At 43.4% G+C, this 24,900-nt stretch overlaps 1 protein-coding gene and 1 pseudogene across 7 annotated transcripts in view; one reads left to right on the forward strand and one right to left on the reverse strand.

The window, feature by feature from the left end:
• Positions 1 to 20,267, reverse strand: part of PTPN5 (protein tyrosine phosphatase non-receptor type 5) — a 77,815-nt gene extending 57,548 nt beyond the window's left edge. The window contains exon 1 of one of the 7 annotated variants that reach the window (XM_059475014.1): positions 20,108 to 20,267. The gene's annotated coding sequence lies outside the window, so the exon portion shown is untranslated. Of the gene's footprint in view, positions 1 to 7,313; positions 7,396 to 19,496; positions 19,674 to 19,728; positions 19,893 to 19,939; positions 20,033 to 20,107 lie in introns of those variants that run through there. The other 6 variants (XM_059475016.1, XM_059475021.1, XM_059475013.1 and 3 more) reach the window with 6 other exon arrangements.
• Positions 20,268 to 20,574: 307 nt separating this feature from the next.
• On the forward strand, positions 20,575 to 24,256 carry LOC132074839 (pre-mRNA-splicing factor SPF27-like; annotated as a pseudogene).
• The last annotated feature ends 644 nt before the right edge of the window (positions 24,257 to 24,900 follow it).

A 24,900-nucleotide genomic window follows, 5' to 3' on the forward strand; every position in this document is an offset into this window, starting at 1 on the left:
CTGTCTCTGAAATAGATAAAGGCTTATTTTCAATTAACTTACACCGTACAGTTATTATCAGTGCAAACCCAATGTGAAAACAATGCTGAGATCTGGGAGCATTTTACACCTACTATACACTGATGTAGAAGACATCATTCCATCTGCCCTTGACTACAAGGAAAACCTTCAAGGCCAAGTAGTTTCACAGAAAGCAATTCACATTAAAGGCAACACAAGTGCACAACCTTCCTTCTGAAACTCTGGTGTGTCCTTTGTTATTCTGACACAAGCAGCTACAGCCAGCCACAGGAGCACTCACTCATGCGCAAAAATGCCAGCAAAATCACGCTCCAAGTTAAGAGAAGATTTCGGCGCCTGATTTTGAGCTGTGTGAAATCTCTAGAGGATGTGTCACAGAGGACTGAGAAGCAATTGCCAAATTCCTGGTAGCAAATACCCAGAAGCATGCTCAGACTACATGGAACCAAGAATGACTTTAGCTTGTGTTATGTATGAGGAAAATTGCAAGTTTTTAAACTACCAAGTTAATCCTTGCTGAAAACAATGACATGGTCTGCCCAGGTGCAAGTAAAAATGTGTATTACAGTGTGGTAGTACAGTACACACAATTATATAAAACAGTACACTACACTACACACAATTATATGTGTACATACCCTGGCACTGACAGGGTAACAAAGCAGGTTAAATTGCAGGAGCATCATCACAGAATTGTAATGCAGTTGCAGAGGATGGAATACAGAATGATAAAATGGTTTATTGCTATTGCTCATTTTTTCCCTCTTTGGAAAGGATATAGCACCTATTCCAAAGGATACATCATTCAGGCAATCCATAGAGATGTTGTAAAATATTCCACCACTTAATCTACAGCCCCCAGACAAGACTATTAGCCCAAAATGAGACTTCATGGAGCCACACATTCTCCTTTCGTCCTTACATTCCCTTTTCTCCCTCTTGAGAATGGACAAACCAGAAGACACAGATAAGACTCTTGGGGCAGAGGAACAAGAAAAAACGTTATTAAAATGAAGTGTGCACATAAGTGGTTTCTGTCTTGGGATCTGAAGACCAAGTTTAATTAACCACTTGGGTGGAAAGCACAGTTTATAGAATGTAGACTATCTGAGGACTGCTGTTGTCATATGATTGCAGGGGTTCCATACTGTTGTCTTCTCATCACAAAAATTTCATATCTTCTTGGTGTTTTTCTTGTGGACAGCTCCTCAGAGCACTGACTCTTTCTCCTTCACAAAGCAGCCACTGACCCCAGCTCCCCTCTCACCCACCCCACTCTTTTAGAGCATCTTCTTCTCATTGCTTACAGCTGTGGCCTGTGAAAGGCCTGTTCCTAATCTTTGCTAATTGGCCCAGCTGCAACTCCTTAGGGGTAAGATTACTTTCTACACTATGTTTATTTTCTTATATTCTATTCTATCCCCCTACAGACTGCCATCCCAGTCATTCCACACAGTCCCTTCTAACTGCTAGTCCACATACAAGCAATTTTTACTGGCAAAGCCAACATAAGAGGGACGAGGGATCGGGATATCAACTTAGAGATCAAGAAAGCAGAAGCAGGCATTTAAAATAGAGTAAATAGAGACCAAGCCATATCACACAGGCTATTGAATAGCTCTGTAAGGGAAATAGGGCTTTGTTCCTTCTTTAACTCAAAAATTAGTTTGTCATCAGATAGTTACTCAGTGCTAAATAGATACTGACAGATTCTGCCACTGTCAATGGAAGCATGTCCTGGAAAACCTCTGAGGACTTCACCTCTTCTCTACCTGTGCATTGTAAGTCTGCTTTCCACAATACTGTAACCTTATGAGAGGTCAGTAAAAACATAATAAACTTGAAGAAGTTCTAACTCTGGGAACAAGAGAGGTTTGTTCATTGAACACTGGATCATCACTGGTTGTGAGGCCACAGCTCTGTATCTCAGTGGTTTGAGAGTCTGTCTTTGGTTTCCTGTTTCTTCATTTTTTTCAGATTCAGTTCAAGAGACTGCCTACCATTCTGTGGTTGTAGAGCTCTTAGCTCAGAGGGATCCTTAATATTTCTTGAGGAATTTGTATGAGTCCACCATCCAAACCATAAACACTTGAGGTTCACTTTGTGTTGCATTTAGCAAGATCTAACCTTTCACTGCTGCAGAAAGAGAGGGGTTTGTTTGTTCACCCTGTTCAGTTTCCTCTACTGCATCCTATCCCCCTTGATTAGCTATTCATGCAGCAGCAAGGCTGCTTCAGCTTGCAGAATTGACAGAAAATAAATTAATTGGGTGGGGTGTGGGTTAGCCACCACTGAGGAAAAGAAAAGGGGACCTTCTTCAGAGGAAGCTCACTGCTAGATTAAATGCTGAGGTGAACTGCACTCTACTTACAGGACTTCCCTGGGGGTTCAGCTCATTGTACATCCACATGTACATTGTAAAACTAAGCCTTAGCAAGTATCAAATGAAATTCAACTCCTTTGTTACAGCATAATGATTTTTGTGAACACCTCCCACCAATTTTACCCAAAAAAGAGTGATCAAAATGCAATCAGGGCAAAAGTATTAATAAAAAATTAAACAGGAACCCAAACATTAAATACAAAGCTTTAAAACAATATTCCCACTAGAAAGGAAAAAAAACCCATCTTACTTTCTTTAAAAAGCTATTTTCTAGCTACTAAATAAAGGTAAACTGAGAAAATTACACATGATATGCACAGCCATCCTAGAGAGCATTTATAGCAGTTACTTGAAATTCTGATGTCACTCACAACAGATACATCAGCTGGTTGTTCTAAAAACTTGATCGTATATTAAAAGCTATGACCAATATTGTTTTCTGTGCATAGAGATAAACATCCTGCTCAAAGATCTGAACTCCTATTTAAAAACAAAACCAAACATTAAGAATAAAAAGCACCCGGTGTGGTTCTGAGACACATATGTGGCTGCATTGCATATTCCCTGCCTACACTGGCAGTGTGGGAGCTGTTAGTCATCTAATGCGCAGATCTGCTTGGCACCATGCCTTCCCTCTGGCATGCAGGCAGGGAAGATGATCACCCATTTGTTGTATCCTGACATCTCCACTGCAGGTTCATCAGACCAGGCCCTCCCAGTTCAAGCTGCAGGCTGCTGGGAGGCAGACCAGTTCAAAATGATGCCCAAGGACTGGGAGGTTCTTAAGCATATTTGTAAAAGAAAAGGCAACTTTTAAATTTAGACTGTTTAGACACATTCCCTGATGGGACCTAACAACATGTTTAGTTAAGAATAAGGATTTTTTATTGAATAGAGGTTTAATTTAGTTTTGCTTTCAGCCCTGGCACAGATCCTTTCACAATTTTCAAGGGCATGAGAGGTTCTCTAGATGGTTTGCTTTAACTGTCCTGCTCTGCCTCTGTTGTGGAGGGCCCTGGAACAGAAACTAAATTTATTTTTTGAGCAAGCCTGTCATAAAACTTCATTGCCCAGACTACAGCAGGTTCAGACACCCCATCCTTTTGGGATACCAATTTCATTCCAGCAATACAAAAGACACACAAGTAATGTGTGTTTTTTTAGTGTCATGTTCATAGCAAAATCTGAAGAGTAAGGATGCCTCAATGTTGTCAGACTTTGAAGAAATAGCTCTGGCTATTTCCCTCCCAATGTCCCTGAATACTGTGAACTGGTATTTTACCACGAGACATACAACCACCTTTGTCTAGAGTTAACAAAGCACCTGCTTTCTGCCATGCAAGGGAAGAAGTTGTTTGAGTAGAGGTAGCTTATGCCAGTGCTTGGATAGCTCAGTTCTGAAACCACTTCACTCTGACTACTGCACTTAGATGAAGGACAAGTCTGACACTGCTGTACTCCACTGTAGAAACTGACAAGGCCAGCCTTAAGGGTTATCTGGGACTACCCCGCAGGATCTCTCTAAACCCCTTGCTTATTCTAGCTGCCTTCAGCAATATGGGCTGCTGTGTCCCCACTGGTTTTGACCCAAATGTGCACAAGTTTAGATTCCCCAGGACTGCAGCGTAGTGCACTTACTTCCTTGTGTAATGTTTGCTGGCTGTGCTCAGTGTTCATATCTTGCTGCAGGGAACAGCTTTTGACAAGCAGGAGTTCAGAACAGGTAAGATCTGGTCTGATCTAGTGGAGCTCTGTCTTTAAATCTGATGACAGTAAGAAGAAATATGTGGGAAGCATCCACAATAATCAACCATCTCAAGTTAATTAGCAATTAATTTAGTGAGCTACTAAAGTCTAGTGAAGATGAATCCTGGGAGATTCTGGTCACAGTTTCCCTGATGTAAATCTAGATTAACTCCTAGAGAGAACATCAATCTCCATGACAGTTACTTCAGATTTACACCCAGCTACTCTGAATTTGTGCACTTGTTTTCACAGCCGTGTGGGAGATCTGTCTCAACACAAATCAGCTCTGCTCTCATGCAGATTCAGCAAGATACACAGAGTCACAGTTCTGTAAAAACCCAACCTCGGTGAAAAGGGGAAATTAAATTCTGCACTGATGAAATCCAAGCCTCCCACACAACAAACAAAATCTCTGCTACAGAGCCTGCCACTACAAGTGGTCACAATAGTTCCCTGTCTTCATGCAGGAAGGACAATTCCCACAATAGGTTTCACAAAGCACAACAGTAAGCATTGAAATTACTACATCCCTCTGCCAAGGACTCCTGAGAGTATTAAGAATACCAGATCTACAGAGTCAGTTTTGAGTCCAGTCTTACAACACCAGCAAAATCCCCACAATCGTTCAAGGTCACCTTCCTAAGAGGCTACAGAGAGAGTAAACACCTTCTGGCCATTAGCACTGACACTTGTGATGCAGTCTGCAGCTGCATCAGAGAAATCTGATATGAAAACAGGAGATATTGTCCAGCTATGTGGCCTCTCACCCTTTCACCAGTTTTACTCAGTTCTGCACCCCTTTCTTTGCACAGCCACAGCTTTCCCCTTTCTTTATCCATAAGTTAACCACTGGTACAATGCCACTTCCCACCCACATGAATCTCAGCCTGAGTGGTGCAGCCCTGGTCATGAAATTCTGAGCTGATTCAGAGAAGGGGTATACCCACCTGTGTGCTTCCTGCTGAGCCAGAGCACAGGTCACAAAAGTAACAAAGAGCAGAGTGACTGGAAAGTATTTTACAAGAAACAAGCTCAAACCAAAATGGTAATGGTAATTTTTAAGGAGAGTTGATCTTCTAAAAGATGATATGTTCTCTAAGCTGTTCAACACAAAATAATTTCTTCTACACAGGCTACTTTGGGTCTTACAGCTGGAGGTCCCCAAAACTATGCAACATTTATAACTTTGTCTAAAGATACAAGTTATGCCACAGTATAAAAGGATAAGTATTTAAACAATAATTATTCCAGAATGACTATGCCCACACATGAAGTTGTTTAGAAAGTTATTGCACAAAAATGCTGTATGGACATTGTGTAAGTACTGCAGAATATTGTAGCATTTCACAATACAAACAATTCAACACATTAATGTGATGAAGCAAAATAATCTCCCCTTCAGATATACCAGGAACTAAGTAAATCCCACAGCACCCTAGAGTTCTTATCTCAACCCCCATAAAATTACTGGAAAGAAGTAAAGCTAGAATTACACACAAGTCTCAAGTGCCTTTTCTGAACTTAACTGAGCTTCACCAACAGGTAAGATAGGAACTCAACTGGTTACTGATGGCTGGGCATAAATATCTTGCTTAATTTCTAGAAGAGTAAGTGGACTCAAAGAAATCTTTCTTTGTACTATTTCTCAAAGACCACACTAGCTGACTCATCCTCCTGCCCAAAGTACAATATGAAAGTAAAGCAAAACAAAACAGAACATCTCAAATTATCAGAACCAAAATTGCTTTCTATAGTAGCAGGAGATAGACTAAAAACAAAATTGGATGCCAATTCACAAACTGCCATTAAATTTCCAGGAAGCCAATCCACCAAGGAACATACTGCACCCTAGAGAGTACTTAATGAATAGTGACACATTTGCAATAGGCTAGTTAAGGTTTTGCCAGCATTTGGGTTTTAAATCCCTCATATGCTAGCAAAAGAAACCTGGAACTTACTGAAAAATTTTATACAGGGTTCCAGTCCAGGAAGAGAGACTCCGGGAGGGAGGTGGGGGAAAGTGTTAGTGCCACAGTAGATTGGATTTTGTGTTTTAATTCTAAAAATAAAAAATAAATTAAAATTTGGGAAAAAAAAGGAGAAGCTTTGAACCATTACAAGTTTCAAAGGCAGAAAACATTTTGGCAGGCATTTAAGGCTGAATCCTGCAGGTAGTAAGTGCCCCTGAGTCTAATCTCTGTGGGAGACAAGTTGCTGGCATCCCCCAAAGAACAAGGGATCCCCAGTGTCTGAGTTCACATTTATATCCATGGGTCTCAAAGCATGAAGCTGTTTCTGTGGTCTGGATCACTGTCCATCTATACTTCCTCTATTATTCTTGCATTAAAGAGCTTGATCTTTCTTCCATCACAGGGCCAATGATGTTTACAATGCAGGGCTCAGAATATAAGCACTATAAACTTGCAAACATGATGAAATATATAGTACATATAAGAGCTTTACACTCTGAATATAATTTGCATTAGATGGAGCATTACTCTCCCCTTGATGTTTATATGAGGAGTATTTCACGGTATCTTGGCATTGTTTTTTTAACTAGAAGCTATCTAGTATCTAATTTGGAGCCCCCACAGTTTCCAGCCCCATCAACTGGAACAGACTGCTTCTGACTTCCAGTTCTTGGAAATGGATTGCAATAGTGCAGAGAGGAAGCAGCATTAGACATTGTTAAGAGAATGGACAGGGCAGGCAGAGGCACTTCATGACCACCCATGACGGCATTAAATCATCTTAGTACTCAAGTAAGGCCAGGAGGGTTAAAAGTAAGGATGGCAAGCTCAAAGTAAAGCCACTAAGTGCTTTCAGTACCAATTGGAAATCCATCAGTTGACTGCCTCCATCCTTCACTGTCCTAAGTGCCTCCTGCATCCTTCAATACTTCTGCTACCTTCACACCTATGCATGTGTACCCAAGAACTGCCCACAGAGTGCCTCAGGCCTCAGCTGCAGCCAGGGCTGTCCCACTCATGAACTCCAGCTCCAACAGTGGGACATGCAAGGACCCCCATTCTATCCTGCCCATGCATTGTGGCTGTGTAACAGGTGACAACAAACAGGTACGGAGTCTCCAGGGCTATGCCACAGCCTCCCTTGCTTGTTTATTACAGCCCAGCACTGATTACTGCCCCTGTGAAGCACTTACCTGTTGTCATCTTATTGCAGGGGCTCCATACTGTTGTCTCCTTATCACAAAAGTTTCATACCTTCTTGGTGTTTTCTCGTGGTCAGCTCCTCAGAGCACTGACTCTTTCTCCTTCACAAAGCAGCCACTGACCCCAGCTCCCCTCTCACCCACCCCCCTCTTTTATAGCACTCTTCTTCTCACTGCTTACAGCTGTGGCCTGGTAAAGTCAGGCCTGTTCCTAATCTTTGCTAATTGGCCCAGCTGCAACTCCTTAGGGGTAAGATTACTTTCTACACTATCTTTATGTTCTTATATTCTATCCCCCTATACCTACCCATTTTAAAAAGTCACAAGTTTCTCATGGAGTCCAGGCTGTGCCTCAGAAGGCAGTGGCAGTCTGCTGTGTCTTTCTAAGAAAGGAAGCTGAGTACAACTCAGTTTCTAGGTCAGGACTCAGGAGCTCCCCACCCTGTCTGATATAAGATTTCCTACAGCAGGCCAGTATTGTCTTAATTTTACTTGATTTTGTTAAGTATTTGGACATTGAGCCATACATACATGTACCTGAAACATGACCACCTTTAACATAGCCAAGCATGAAAAGCTTATCCATTCACAACATGGAGACCCTGTAAGACAACAATCAACACTCATCCTGACTAGCAATTACTGAGCAGCAATCAATGTAACTCAGAACCTTGTCTTTCACACACTATTTTCTCCCCAGCATAAACCATCAGGCAAGAGCCTGACCCTCTTACATAAACCCCTTTTCTGCAAACAGGGGGAGTTTAGTAGCAGGGTACATGAATCTTAAGAGGATTCAGAGAATGCTCTAAAAAGAAAAGTTTTCTTGTTTCCATTATTACACCAAATGGCATCTTCCTGTTTGCTAAACAGCTGCCTTCTCAGGTTAGACTGACCCAGTGATCTTGGGGTGCCACACAATCTCTGCAGGAAGCAGAACTGCTTATCCCAAAAGGATGAATGTGCTATCTCAAACCATCAGGGTATCACTGCTGTTTCCATTTAGCCTATTGCTGCCACAGCCTTAAAAATTAATGAGTTCTCCAGGGAATAGACAGGCATAATGCTCAAAGCAAATGAAGCTGCTGCCAACACTGTTTTCCTGTTCCCTAGACACTACTTCAAACCAAAACAGAAGAGCAACTTTTTTCCCCTCAGCTGAGTATCAGAATTCTTTCAGACAGAAAAAAATACCTATGCCTGTGTGGACAGACGTTGAAATTTCCCTTCTTACCAGCCAACACCACATAGTCTGTTCCCTCTGCCATCCAAGTTCAGCATGAAGAAAAACCAAGCTTCATTTTGGGGTAATGTCTGAAGTGATCTTGGTCCAAGTTTTGTGGAGATGCTAAACCTTGCTTAGAAATGATGACCTGCATACAACTAAAAGGGATGCTGACTTTCTCCAGCCCTGGAACTGATTTGATTTCTCGCTTTTCCTTTCTTGTGCAGTAGTTAACAACATGTCCACAGATATGATATCACATAGACACAGAAACACAGGTCAGCAAAGGCATTTGTGTATAACCCTCTTCTTTGGGGAGCTATCTCACATAAAAGGGAACATCAGCAGATGGAGCTCTGCTTCTGCATCACACTCTTCAAATGTGAAAGCCTGTCAGGTGCAGAGGGGGATAGGAACAATCACTCTCTCACCCTTTCCAGCTCTTGCTTTTCATGGCACCACTGCACACAAAAGAGAAACGGCTTCTTCTGTCTTCCAATCCCTTTGCTTCCCTAAAACCACTCCCCCCACCAACCGGTGTCTCTGAGTCTTCCTGGAAAAGGTTTAGAAATCCTCAAACAAAATGTGTTAAGCATCCAGAATTATCATCAATTAACAGCTCCAAAACAATACATTGAGGGATTAGCTCAGCAGAGGAGCTCTGAAATTTACACTGATCTAAGGTCTGAGACCTGTTCTCAAACAACAGGAAAAGAAATGCTTCTCTAGGGCAAAAGACCAATACCAAGAGAATCATTATGACAAGCAAGCAAGGCTTTGTCTAGCCTGACATGTTAGCAAGATCTCAGATTTCTGCTCATCTCTACCTCTGGTAATTTATGAAGCATCAGCTGCTAAAATTGTGGAGCAACCAAGGAAGACAATTAGCAATTACAACCAGGTAAGTGCAATGCTTGAGTTCAGTATTGCAGGAAAAGGCCTAAAAATGGCTGGCTGGATTAATGAGGCATTTTCCAGGACATCAGGATGATGTTTCTGAAGACCTGCTGTGTTCTCAGAATCAGAATGATGTCCATAGCAATCAGTTGCAGAAGAGGAATGGAAAAACTAGAAGCAAATTACTGTCATGTATGCTGTGGTGGTGGCCATCAGCTCATTTCAGGCCACTATCAAGTCTCTTACAACCATGGGATTTCACAGCTCCTGGGGAAGAGCTGCTTCTTTCATAATTGCTAATATCACTATCAATCAGAAGCTGCTAATCTGACAGGACGTAGTGGACAAAGAGAGCAGTTTGTACTTCCCTGCTCTGAAACCTTTGTGGCAGAAGGTTACTCAGCTCTTTCCGAGACAAAGAGAAATACAGACCTACAGGAGCTGACACTTGGGCTGGAGAGGTGAAGGACACAGATGGACAGGGTGGAAGCCATGCACAGAGCAACAGAGGTTGGTATCAGCTGGGGAAAAAAAGAAGGGAGAAATGCTTATAGACACAGATAGGAAACTCTCTATTCCAAACTGGAATAAACATCCGGTTTCAAGGACAGACAATAAATTAGCTGAGAGACCTATTCTCAATTTCTGTTCAGCATCAACAACCAAGGGAGTAAGCCAGATGCCTTAATAAAGCAAATTCCCAAATGACAGCAGACACTATTCCAGCTAGCTTTGGACTGCCTTCTCTTCCCAGTGTACTCAGTAATCTCATAGGCACAGCTTTACAAATCCCAGGCCACTAGACTGTGATAGAACACAGTGAAGCCAGAGTTAGCATTAGCAGGACTTTGAAGCAAGCTTGCCAAGCAGAAGAAAATCTTTTTCTTAATCCTGGATACGTAGACAATAAGCTCTCTTGTCTAAATTGTGGAATCACCACCATGAGGATCTCACCTCTGGCGCCATTTTTTTGGGTTTAAAAACTACCTTTATTAAAGTTAGTAAGTTTAACATTAAAGGCATGCCTAGGGCTAACACAAAGCAACAGTTCTCAATTTAAACTAATATAATGTAATCTAATCTACTCATGGCTAACAGACTGAAAATTGATGTTCGGAGTTGCAGAGACTACACTGCAGATAAAACATTGTTGCTTAATTGCTGGTTCGTTATTTAGCATCACTAGATAATTTTGGAGCACCGAATCACCATTTGTGATCTTCTGCCCACTGGCAGCACACAGACCTGTGACAATGGCCAAAACTATGTTCAAGATCAACAGCATTCTCAATCAGGAGTCTGAGGGGTTACAGTGCTAGAGACCTCATGGGAAATTCAAAGGGATGATGGTTTTTCCTAACAAATTCAGATACTGTTGCACATGATACAAAAAAGCTCAAAAGGGATAAAAGAGCAAATGTCAGTGTCTGCTTTGGGGACAATATCCATAATTTAGAAATTTGGGATGTTAGAAAATGTACATACCATGGAGAATATTACATTTACTTGCAGTAAGTTACCACAAAGAACATAGCACCATCTGAAAACATGGTTTAAAGCAATAACTAAGAGGCTGAAATACAGACAGTATTTGGGCACTCAGCTCCTTGTTTCTGTTGGTGCAAGACAGACATCATGCAAGTATGAGAGAAGTCCTCTTCTGATTTAAAAGAAAATAATAACTATTTTAATTATGTGACCATTCCAAACAGGCTCTGAAGTGCAAAATCACAATCATCAGCACAATAAAATAGCCATTACATGCTTTTTAGTCACAGGATTTGTTACAATAATTCTTGAAGCTCCCAGCAGTTTCATAACAAAGTAGTCACATCTGCAGTTTCACAGAAATTACCACGTCTGTGCCAACATTTCATCTTACGAATGTTTGCAGGCTCTGATTTCCATGTTTAGAAGAGGAATGAAACAAGGCAACTACTTAAATTATTCCACCTCTCTGGCTTGCTATTCTGAGACTTAAGGAGCAGAGGCTTCAGTCAGGGTAATGGAATGGTGGCAGTGATCTCCACTAGCAAGGGAGGCTCTGCTCCTGAAGGAGACAGCTTCAGCCAAGCCCCAGCCTGGTAATGTACACTGTTACTGACACTGAAAACAAGGGAACAGATGCTGTTGGAGTACCAAATGGAAGGCATTCTGCAAAAGAAAATAAACAAACCTAGCCATACTCAACCAGTCAAGCCACAGGAAGGAAGCAGCAAGTGTCTGCTCCTAAAAGTAAAAAGGACTCAGCAGAACCACCAGGAAAAAATGCCCTGCCTGATGAATAAAATGAATCCCCTTCCCCAGAATCTCTGGATGAGGAAAAAAACATATTTAACACGTTACCTGCATTAAAACACAGAACCAAACAACAACAACAAAAAACCACAAACCAAACCAAAAAACCACAACAACACAAAAAAAAAAAACACAAAAAAAACCCAAACAGGCAAGTGTAATTCATTGAACTGACTGCAAATTCAAAAGTGGTATCACATAGCCAAGAATGCTTCAAATAACATCTCTGGTAAAACAAATACTCTCTTAGGTAGGCTGAGTAAAGATGCCTAGCTTACTTCTAAGTGTCCTGACCTAAACATTATGACCTAAATCTTGCAAGAATAGAGAAAAATGAAACCTCAAGCCCATATGGATTCTCACTGCCATTAGCAGACCTGCAGTGGTCTGCTTTCCTTAGCATTTTGTGTGAGTATACACCTGTATTTTAATTATCCCGCAATTTTGGTCAGTTCCAAGACATCAGTATGAGCTGCAAAATGAAAAATATGGAATGCATCCAGGGAGATCCACCAGCCTGTCTTTTGGGTAGGCAGCTAATCAACAGGTAATTGTAAGAACAGGTCTCCAGAGTGTGGGAAAGCTTCTGCTGTTTGTGTTGTCACCACAGCTGCATGTGACAACTGCCAACCTACAACCCATGGACTGCTTGTGACAACCCAAATTTCAGAGACCAGCTGGGGTCAGTGAGCAGGTCCAACAGGCTGTTCTGCTCCCCTGGACTTCTCTCAACCAAAGAAGGAACTTCTCAAGAGCTGTTCTCCCCACCCCTTTAATGTTCACTTGACAGCTCTCACTACACACCAGTGAAGTAAAGCCGTGCTCCAGGCAAGCTGGTGGGAGGCAGGAATGGGGCTACAAAACCCCAGACAATTGTATGTTTGGCCTTTTAAATCCTGCCTTGCCAAAGGACACAAAGCTTCCTGTACCCCAGTGGAACCTTCCCCTTATCTTGCATCCATGAAGTGGTCACATCCACCTAAAAATGCCTGCAATGCTGTTGGCTGCTAAAAATCTTCTGCCATTGAAACAGGAAGAGAAATAAGGTAATAATTGGAATGACCTGCTTTTACAGACTGCAAGTCATCTATTATGAAAATGGATATTATTTATAGCAACTGAGAGATAAAATTTAGAGCAAATACCCTCACTGTGCAAAATTCTGAGCTTTTTTCCCCCCAGTGGTTTTGGGTATTCAACAATATCCAGAAGAGGTCTTTACCAAATGCCACTTGTATTTTCTAACACAGTCCAAGATACCATTAGAGGTCATATCACTGGTGTTATGAACAGAATATGGTTTTCCAGTGAAGGGGAGCAGCAACTATCTAGAGAGGAAGAAGGAAATGTTTGTCTCAGGGGAGAAACCACAAGGATTGCTATTTTCTGGAGTGTGGAATTAGGGGAGAAAAAAAATACAACCTCATCTAGAAAGTGATGTATACACTAGTCCAAATGAAGTTACTACCTAAATTTATCTAAGCCACCCTCACTAAGAGGTGAAATCAGAAGGGAACTATACTATTTATGAAACAATAACCTGAGTAGTTTGCTATAGTTTCAATAAGGGAGTTGTGCACAAACCTTATATTAGTAAATATGAATGGTCCTGTTCAATCTTTAAGAATGTGAAAGTTTCAAGTCGCTGCTTCTATGAAAGTCAGAAACAATACAGGTAGGTTGTTAAAAAATTAAAAATTAAATAACTGAAGGTAAACAAAACATCCTAAGGTATATTTCCTCAATAAAACACTTTTAGAAAAGTTTTTCAATTTAAATTCATTCACAATTTTAGGCCATATTTTCTCACAAGCCACACCTGATTTGTTATAATATGTCTTTTGACAATCTTTTCGGTTGATGAGGTCACACAGTGTAAATACTCCACTGTCAATTACTTCAGAGTGTGATATGAGAAACAAACCTTGTGCACTACAAAGAAAGTCTAAACTGCTTAATGATTTTTAACAAATAATTCCCTTTTATTTTTGAAAGATCAATTTCCTTCAAGCATCTTGTTTGCTCCTTTGCATCAATAACCCCCACTGTCAGGTATCTACTCTTCCTTTGCCCATTTATTTAAAACAATTTTATATTTAACAGACTTAATTTTACAGACTAGTGCTATTCATATGCCAATTTTCCACATCTAATTCTTAATAGTACTTAATATGAGTTATCTTTATCTGTACTCCTCAGACTTGAATAAAGACATCTCCAGACACACAGAACTCATTGGATCTAGGGACACGGGGATTTCTAGGTAAAATTGTGATTTCAGTAATCATGCATTTCAAGAAGTAACAAATGTTTATCACAGAATATTCTAAGGTGGAAGGGACCCACAGAGATTGAGTCCAATGCCAGAGTCACTTTGCTGCACTAGTAACACAAGATACTTCATCACCTGAAGAAACATCTGCAGCTGTAAATACAAAGTGTTCCTCCAAACTGACAATATTCTGTTCACTCAACATATACAGAACAAACAAAGGAATGGATATCTAAGAGGATTTTTAACCTTAACTTCTCATATTGGGTTCACAGATGAAAACGTGTCTCTTTGCCAAAGTACATGTACCTCAAAGATCTTTGTGCTCTTGCTATGTCTCTACTTGCACAGTTAGAGGGCTCCTTTCATTGTTTTATTCTCCTTTAGGTTTAGATTTGATTTCACCAATTGCTGCAGTACTAATTAAAATCTAAGAGTCTGGCTACACAGGGCTACACACCAGAATAGCCATTCCAAATACTCAGTTCAAACATTTCCAGTTCACAGTCTGATTGCATAAGGGTCACATGTGTGTGGAAAATAAGCTTGGTATGCTAATCTTTGTGAATTTCCATATGTAGATTAGCCCTCAATTTCCCAATTAAATAAATCCATCTCCCACATCTCTTGGGGTCACATAGGAATGAGAGATAGCATTTGATAACTGCCTACTTACAAATACAAATAGAACCATATTTTGCATTTATTGTTTTTTTACAAGGACTGTATAATGAAGATGAAAGGAAATATTAGGCAGAGATAAAATTCTTCCACTTTTCGAAATGGAAAAACCTAAGTCCACTGGACTTGCCCACTAAAATAACTAGTGATAGGGGTTTTTTCCCCAGAGCAGTGTTCAATCATTTATCTATCAAGAATTGTGTTGAGTTTGTATTTAATATTGTGGTTACAACTGCAGAATGTATTTCAGGACATCACATGCAGTGTTGGTGTCTTGGTCGCCCAACTTTCAATCCATTCCCTATTGACAGGAGCCTATGCTGCAAAAGGGCTCAGGGATTAAACAAAAAGTTCTGCAAGGGTATGGAAATTATTCATATGAGATATTTTGCATATTTAATTACATCAAGAACTTCGTGACCTTGGTCAACTGCAGGTTTCAAAGAGCCTTCTGCAAATGAAGCAACAGATTTGGAACACACATCTTCCAAACAGAGACTCTTTTGGAACCAGTTATATTATACAGCTTACACCATCCATTTCCTTGACTTCCAAGCAGCTCTGGAAGGAAAGTCATTGAGAACTGATAGGTGCAGATCACAGGTTCATCAGGATAAATTTAATGTCTTCCTCTAATGTAGAGTGCTTCAAATTCACACTCACTTATAGGAAAAGAAAGAAAACCTAATTGCTCCATAGTTGTAATAAGGCAACTGAACAGAAACAAACATATCTACACAGCTCCTGAAAGCAGTTTCTAACCCACTATCAAGTTTCTTCAGTACAAAAATTTCTTGTAAAGCCAAGGACATCCAATTGTCCTTCAGACATGCAATTTCAGACTAGACTACAGTGACACCTTATGCTGTCAGTGTCTGCTAGGAACTTTATCCCCCATCAGCTTCTTTAAGGAACATTCTTATCTTGCACAAAACTGCTGCCTTCAGAGTCCTGGGTGCTCATCAGCACTTCTAATGAAACCTGATCTGTAGATAATCAAGGGGCAGAAAAATTCTAGCTGTACACAGACTACAACACTGGAATGATTTTTAAAAAGCAGTGTAATCAAGACCAGCTGTGTCGTAGCTTATGTAGTTTGATGAAGCAGTGCATCCACACAGACATCAGTTTAGATGGTGATGTTAGCTGTGGGTGTGGCACTGGGCAAAACTAGCAAGGAGCAGACTCTGCACACTGCACTGACTGGTAACTTCTCACTGAAGCTTTCAGAACCTGCCTGAAACTCCAGCCCGTCTGGAAGTAACAAGTTTGCACACACAGAATGACAAAGACAGCCATCATCCTAAACAAATGCATGTACATAAAATACATTACATGTGGTTTTCACTCTTGCTGGCACTCACTGCTGTTTGAGCCCGGCCTCGCATATTTAATTCTTTTCTAAAAGATGGTCTAAGTGGCTTTATTATACATTTTAATAACAAAAGTTACTTGTCTGATGATAGACAAGGCAGGTCCCAACCTCCCTGTAACTTAAGCAAGTTGCTTATACCTGAAGGGCAACAAAAATGAGCTCCTGTTAGCACATGCAGTTGTGTCCACAGGACAGAATTGATATAAAAATACAAAGTTACACTGTCTTGCTGTTTTACCCATACACACAGAAGTAAAACACAGAATGAAACTAAATATGATACTGAATTGGAAAACAAACAAGAAATAAAATTTTTATGCTAGAGATCCAACTCCTAAAAATAGTAAATATTTTTGGCAGCTACTCATGGCCTTAAACCAGGGTTACCAGACATACTTTCTATTACATCCATCTCCTAGAGCTGCAAACGAGGATCTAAGCCCTAGGGAAGTTTCTACTCTTAGGGAGGTTCCCTGCTCTTGGGAAAGGCTGCTCCTGCCCCAAAGAGGTTAGGAGTCAGGCTACATGCAGCAGGTCACTAAACAAGGAAGGACTAAGTAAAACAGACACAACCCAGTAACATACTACTTACTGGCATTCTAGCTGGTCATGGATCAGGACTCTTACAACACAGGAGCTTGAATCTGATTTTTGAGATGTGAATTATTACCATACTCTTTAAAGTTGCTCAAAATCACAGGATAGTCTGGTTCTGGGTAGAATTAGGAGAGGAGTCTGAAAAGAACATGAGCTCCATCATGAAATAAAAAATACTGTGATGTTCCAGAGATGTTCAAAACCCTTGCCCTTCTCGACTATCATAGCTTGCTCTCTCTGTGGTAGCATGGATACATACAGCACACACATGCTGGCCTGATTCTGCTAAAGATGCTTTAGTGCAAATCAGTCCTCCAGTTCTTACATTTCGTTTGCATGTTCTCTTTGCAAGGAAGTCCCAAATATTCTCTAAAGTAGAAGCACATTATCTCTGAAATCTCAAGATAAAGTCTCTAAGCATCAGTTCAAACCAAGAAGCTGGCCCTATCGTAGGTTGAATCTTGGGTCACATCAGTCACACGCTCCTGTGGCCTACACAGGGTAAGCAGGGAACCGAAATTTAACTGTGAGAGCAAAATTCTCAGTTATGGGACTCTGTCATGCACCTTTTGAAAAGCTGTAAGTCAGAAAAGCTCTTCTACAAAAGCCTACACGCCTCAAGTCTCCACTGCCTCTTCTGCCTTTGTACTCAACATTCCACAGAAGAGAGTGATCAGCCAACCAAACCCAACCAAACTCCCTGCCTTCCACAAAGGCTTGGCTTATGGGCAATTGTGAGGGAAAACCAAGCAAGCAAAATTCTTCAGTGCAGTTGGTTAGGGAAATTTACTCACTCCTGAAATAGAAATTTCTTAATTGTACATTACTTCACTCCCTTTGTTGAACAAACTTAACTTCCCTGTCTCATCTCTTCTGTTGAGAAGCCCAAACCATGGCTGACCTTTTTAGACAGAGGCAGAAAGAACTGGGTTTTTTTTAAACTGTGCTGCAAATCAGTATAATTGCTCCTGCTGCAGCAACATCTGCCTTTCCAGATACTGAGAAAGCAGATACTGGAAAGCATCCTGCTACACAATGGAATTCTGAGATCCAGAAAACAAAAGAAATGCTTGTAAAAACTTCTCTTCTCTGATCTTTCCCCCACCCCATGCTTGTTTTTAAAGCATAAACCATGTAACAGAAAAAATATATAACAGAAAACAGCTCTTCCATTTCAAACCAGTTTAGGCACTTAAAAGCTGTATGTGTTTATTTCCCTTTTGTGCTTTGTACTTAATCAATATTAATACCAAAAGATGCATGCTGTAATTGCTCAGATTTGCATTCTTTTTGTGCATTCTGCCATTTATCACACTAAATTGTTACTAAATTGATGGTTTTGCTTTTTAAGGCTCTTGTTCTAGTTTTACATGCATGACATCCAGTTGGCAACTCTTTCTGCAGTGGAGTGACAAACATTTTAAAGCCTTTAAACCATAATACTGCTAAATAAGAAGTAAAAAACCTAACAAACCAACGACACAATCCCACAGAGAATAATGCCTGTTCAATTGTAACAAAAGGAATAAAACAACCAGATGTGATGTGCTTACCTTTCTGCACATGCCTACTGGGAACGTTTGGACTCATTACATGCAAATGTAGAGTAAGAATTCTCATGTCTATTTCATCCAATTCAAGTCAACTGGTTACATTTTCTCTGTCAATGGGCACACATTGAGCCCCTGAACTATCCTGGGCCTCAAATGTACAACATGAACTCAAATATATCAATGAGAGCATCGGCAAAATCACTACATTCTGCTCCTCCAAAGGAACAAACTGGAAGTAGAGCAAGCAGTGAGAAAATTTGCTTCAGCTATCCCACACAGTAAAATTCAGTACCCTTGTCATGCACCACACAACTTGTGCTGCAATCAACATGAGCTCTGGGTCTGTCTGAGATGTGAACCTGATTAACTGCACAATTTATACAACAAGGAAGTTATCATCTCAAACTGACTAACGAAGCATTGCAATCAAATGCTTCCTCAGTATATGCAACATGTTGGAAGTAAACAAAAAAAGGACAGGGTAATGCAGCCTCATTTCTTCTGAATCCGTGATTTATTGCTCTAACACAAACACAGAACCTGGCCACCAGCTGTAAATCGTTGCCAATCAGGTGGCAGCCAGCTGAACTGGATCCGAACCTCGACAACTTTGTAAATAACACTGCAATATAAAAGGCTTAACCCACTACATTCATTTTTCCTCTCACATAATATAACAATCCCAGCCTGACCAAAACGCAATTGCATAACAAGACAGCCGTATGTAAAGTTTGAAGGAAAAAATTGTCATGATTGCAAATTAGCTCACAGGGCACACGTGAATGCTATTCCGTTCCACCCATAACTCTCCCAAAATCCAGCTGCACAGGACTCCAGGCTCCCAGCACTTCATTGCCTACACCGGCAGCTATCCTGCTCTCAGCACTGCCATCTAGGAGAGAGATGGCCCGTACCGCGGGCCGCCTGGAACATCAGCTCCCAGGCAGCAGCATTCCCGGAAAGCATCGCAAAGCTGTTGCTGCTGCTGCTGCTAAAATTTTAACTGCAGCCGCTAGTTAACTGCCGGCTGTGCCGGTTCGAAAGCAGCCTCCCCCAAACCCCCCAGCCCTGCCCAAGCACCGGCATCTGCTCCGCGTGTCTCGGCGTTGTGTGGCGGGGGAAAAGCCCAGCCTTACGCCCGGGCCCTGCGGGCGCGGAGCGGAGCGGACGGCCCGGGGCTGCGAGCGGCCCCGGAGGAGCCGGGCCGGGCCGGGCCGCCTCAGCGCTCCGCGGGGCTGCCGGCCCCAGCCCCGCGCCCGGCAGCCTCACCGCGCACCGGCAACGCTGATGCCGCTCGCCCACCTCCGAGCCCCGTCCTTCCCCAGGGGACCGGGCTGCCGCTGTTGCATCTCTCTGCGTGCAGCAGGACGAAGCGGGAAACGGCTGCAGGAAAAGCCAGGCAAGGGACGTGCCCTGCCCGCCGCCGGCCTGAGGCACAGCCTCCGGCGTGCAGCCGCCCCCCGCAGCCCCGGGAGCCGCCGCCGCAGCACGGCACAGCCTCGCCTTACCTCCCCGCCCCGGCTCCGGGGATGCGCCGCAGCTGCTGCCGTGCCCGCCTCCACCTGCGCCGTCCCTCCTAGCCCGGCGCTCAGGTGCGGAGGGAGCACAAAGGCAGCGCTGCGGCACGGTGGGGACAGCGGGCTCTCCCCCGCCGAGCCCCGCTCCCGCCGTCGTCAGCCGCCCGCTCCCCTCCCCTGCCGGTACCGAGCGCCAGCCCACCTCAGCCGCTGCGGGGCCGCCCCCCGCCCGAAAGCGTGCGACTTGCCCCGAGCCTCCCCTCGAAAGCCTCCTCGCGCTGCGGCTGGGGCCGGCACCACGGAGCCCCCCTCAGCCTGGGGAAGTTCCCCGGTCCTGCGGAGAGCTGAGGGGATACGCTGCCCCACGTACCCCCACTGCTGACACCCCCGGACTCGTCCCCTCCGCTGCTCCGCAGACACGTACGGGCAACCCCCTCAGGGCCGGGGGTACGGACCCTGGGCCTGGCGCTCGCCAGACAGGGCGGCCGCCGCCCCCCGCCCCGTCGCCGCTGAGTGCGTGTGTCTGGAGGGGGGGGGGGGGACAGGTGACGAACGGCAGGAAAGAGCCACTTCCCACCCCGGCAGGCAGGTCTGTGGTGCAACACCGCTCCCACCTTCCCCCCAGCCCGTCTCTGCAGGTGCCCCCGGGAAGGGCTGCGAGGCTGGCAGCCGACAACAGCCGCCCCCTCCCCCGGGAAAGCTGTTCTGCCTCCTTCTCCCTCGCTCGCCTTCTTTTCAGCTCGGCCGCTTGACTGACAGGGAGCCTTCCAGCGGCCGCCCACGCGCGCTCCCGTTTCCCCTCAGTCGGAGAGGGAGATGGCGAGGGAGAAAGCATGAATGAAACAGCCAGGCAGCGAGCGGGAGCAGCCGGCTCGGCCCCCGGAGCGCCGGGGCCGCTGCCGCAGTGATGCCCGGGGGCGGCGGGCTCGGCCGGCCGGTCCCGGTGTGCGGCAGTCCCCCCCCGGCCCCGCTGTGAGGGCAGTCCCCCCCCGGCCCCGCTGTGAGGGCAGTCCCCCCCCGGCCCCGCTGTGAGGGCAGTCCCCCCCCGGCCCCGCTGTGAGGGCAGCCTCCCCCCGGCCCTGCTGTGAGGGCAGTCCCCCCCCGGCCCCGCTGTGAGGGCAGTCCCCCCCCGGCCCCGCTGTGAGGGCAGCCTCCCCCCGGCCCTGCTGTGAGGGCAGTCCCCCCCCGGCCCCGCTGTGGGCTCCTGAGGGGAGCTGACGGCCGCTGACTGCCCGCGGCACTCCCGGCATCTCTGCTCAGAGGGGGCTCGAAGGCCGCTTGAAGACACTGAGATGCCTCTGCTGGGTTTGCTCCCACAGGGCAGGAGGTGGAAGGCTGATGCCTTCTCGAGCCAGAGACACGACTGTAGCCTTAGAGATGCCTCAACAACTGGTTAGTTCCTCATCTATAAACCCACTTTGCTCCACAGAAGGCAATTCATTTTGTACTCATAAAAACCCAGCACCTAATACGTGAACTAGTATTATTGTCTAGAAGTAATAGGAAGGAGGAAACAATCTCACAGTACTTCTAAAGCCCATTTGGTTTTCCTAGTGATTAGTTGGTACTGGGGTGTAGCCCTTGTAATCCTTTTTCCCCTCAGATCAGTTGTTCCAAAAATGCTTGTGACTTGTTGAGCACACACTTCTCAACCTCTGGCTGGAGACCAGAGGCTGTGCCAGTGCTTTGGCATGACTATTTTAAAGTTTGGTTTGTGGTATTAGTTTTAGTAGCCTTACTGCACAAAGGATTAAATGCTCAATTGGTGGCCTACAAAGTAAGTGATTACCTCTCTATCCATTCACTAAAAATCAGTAATTCCTTTAACTTACATTTTATGTATTTTCTTAACTTTATTCACTGGAATTCTTTATTTGAACATGCAAAAGTATTTATTTATTTAAATATCATAAATTTAAATTGAAAAGAACATTTTCTACTTCTGAATATGCATTGAAAATTTCATTATATGCTGCTACATACATTGCATGCTGCACTTGAGACATATCTGCATTTGCAGTTACATAATCAATAAACATGGGGGTTTGTCCCATTAATCTAAAATCACATTCTGAGCTGTTTTAAACTAGTATGCCTCCACAAATTTAATGCCTGCCAGAAAATTTATATCAGCTAAAATTTTAGCCTCTGAATTTTAAAAAAAGCTGCTTTTGATTTCAGTGGAGAGAAGTGTCTAAGGAACTTAATTTTTTAAATTTTGTGTACCTGAAAACTGAGTGGACAATAAAGCATTATCAAATCTTTTGTTGTAGAACAATGAATGTATCATTATAAGGCAATGCAATCCTTTACCTATTTGGTCTAAGAGATGCATAAACAGCTAGAGAACAAAAATGAAGGTTCCTGAAAGTGCACATCTTTTAGGTAATTACACAGAGAGATATTAAAGCATATCAGAAGCCAGCTATAAATACAGTAATAACATCTTATGGATAATGCCTATTATAAACTCAGTAAATTCATATAATATAATCAATGTATTAGTGGTTACCATCTTAGGAAATTGAGATAACACCTTTCTGAACAGCCATGTACCTATGACAGCAAAATGAAACAAAGGAAAACTCTAAACCAGCTTACAATCAGTAACAGGCATAATGTGGAATCATAACTGACTCTTCTGTGTTATCTATGGAACATAAAACAGCAGAGATTGTAAGGAGCAATAAAATCTTTGACAAAATCAAGGGTGAACATGCTGTATCTTCTTTACCTACAAACAGGTGTTTATCAGTGTTTCATCACAGCTGTTTTAGTCAGAGTCATCTCTTAAAAGAAAACAGCTATATATCTTACATTAACTGTCTTAGCTAGCAATACAAGATGTAACCAGAAGGACATTTTCTATCACCGCCTGTTAAAACCAGGTGGGGCAGTGTTCTTTATCTGGACAACCCATCCTCCTTCCAGGAGATATCTGCTGTTCATGGGCCATTGAGTCTCACTGCATGGCTGATAAAATTACATCATCCCATTGAGAGATGCTCTGCCCAGGGGTAGGAGCCAAGCATTCCTGAGATTTGGAACACCAGGGAGCTTTTATTCACTGGATTCCCATAGACTCTTCTATGCCACCACTGGACCTTCAGAGAAAAACTACACCTTTCTACAGGATCACTGCTTCAACAGAACCATATTTGTCACTCCAGGAAAACTGCAGCCACCATTTATTTGGACTGCTACCAACACCCTGACCCACAGGGTGTCAGGTTGTATTCTGACTTCGCTTCAGCAGTAAAATTCTTTTTTGTGAGAGCAAATTATTTATAAATTTTAAAGAACTGCTGCAGATAAAATTCAATGCTATAGGACTTAGTTAAGTACTTAAAATTAATTGCTGCAAATAATCTTGGGAGAAGAAGAGAGCCGCAGGCGCACGGGGGAGCGGAGCCGCGTGCGGTCCCGCTGGGCGAGACATGAGTGCGCGCAGCCGCGGCCAAGGTGTTGGGCCAGGGGCTGGTGGCCAGGGATGTGGTGGATGTGCTGCCCTGCTTAACCAGGGCTGTGAGGGACGGGGTGTGCAGGAGGCGGCTGTGGGGCTGGTGGAGGGGGAGACACTGCAGTACCAACCAACCAAGAACTACCTCAGCTGCCTGCCCGTGCATGACTACAGTGCCTTCGAGACCGAGCTCATGCAGAACAAGTTTGAACACCTGGCAGCCCCTGGAACTACTCAGTATGAAGAGGTACGAGCTGCCTGCCCCATCCTCCAGGCAGATGAACGACATCATGGCGTATCAGGAGCATGTGAACAATTCCATGGCACAGCTGGAGCACCGTGCGCATCGAGAACCTGAAGCTCAGGTCCCAGCATGGCTACAACGCCTGGATGTTGTACAAGGAACGCCTAGTTCATATGATAGAACATGCCCAGGAAGAGCTTCAGAAATTGAGGAAAAACATTCAAGACCTGAACTGGCAGAGGAAGAACATCCAGCTCACAGCTGGGGCTAAGCTGTGAGAAATGGAATCCGCATGGGTCTCTCTTGTCAGTAAAAATCATGAGATTGAATGAACTATTGTGTGTCACCGACATCTTTTCATAAAAATCCTTTCCTTGGGATTTTTCCTTCTGGGAAGCTGAGGCCCCAGAAAAGGAATGTAAACAATGGTTATCTGCTGCTGTGAAATGCAACAGGTGCACCTGTGATTGGCCCATGTTGGATGTGTACGATTAAGGGCTAATCAGGGGCCAAGCTCTCTCTGGGACAGAATCAGAGAGAGCTCCTTTGTTTATTCATTCCTTTTCTATTCTTAGCATAGCAAGCTTCTGAGAACTTTTTTCTCTATTCCTATTGGTGTAGTCATAATGTAACATATATATCATAAAATAATAAATCCAGCCTTCTGAACATGAGGTCAAGATTCTTGCCTCTCTCTTCACCCTGCTACCCTTGCAAGCCCTGTAACAATTGTGCAGCTGGAAAATGAAATTTCACAAACCAAGCAGCAGCATGGGGAAGTAAACAAGGAGAATTTCCAGCAAGACTTTCAGTGACTTAATTCTGACTCGTCCTAGTACAGCCTGTCTTAAAAACTACAAACCAGACACTTTGGAGATGCTGTGTCTGTAGACACCTCTAGCTGGAGTTGTGTGAGATGGTAAAAGTGTATTTCCGTAGTTTCTTTTCTTCATGTTAAATTCGCATTGATTGAGTCTTCGGGGTCACCACATGTTGGAATAAATCAGCCGAGAATCCATTTTCTTCATGCAGAAAGCCAATTCTTTATTAACAGAGCTCATATTTGTAGGAAATATCAGCAGGCACTGTGTTAAACCTAATTTGTCAGCAATACAGTGAAGCTCAGTTCATTGGTCAGTGAGGGCTATTGTATATGCCTATCAAATTTTCTCTTTCTAGATATGTTTACATTTTTCCTTTGCGGGTCCTCATGGGACAAAGAGTATTGTTTACACAGGTGCATTTGGTTTTCACCCTCAGAATAGATTGTTGTATTAAATTAACTTCTCATTCTCAAAATAGCTTCACATAGGAACTTGCAAATTGTTTGTTAGCTGCACTTAGAAGAAATGACAGGCCAGCTTTGGCAATTTTAGCAGAGTGAGGCCTGATTTCATAAGGCCTTTCTTTTATAATTCTTCTACCTGTCTATGACAGTTCAACATGACTCACCTGCAGT

Source organism: Ammospiza nelsoni, chromosome 6 (genome assembly GCF_027579445.1).
Source record: "Ammospiza nelsoni isolate bAmmNel1 chromosome 6, bAmmNel1.pri, whole genome shotgun sequence".
Lineage (NCBI taxonomy): Eukaryota > Metazoa > Chordata > Aves > Passeriformes > Passerellidae > Ammospiza > Ammospiza nelsoni.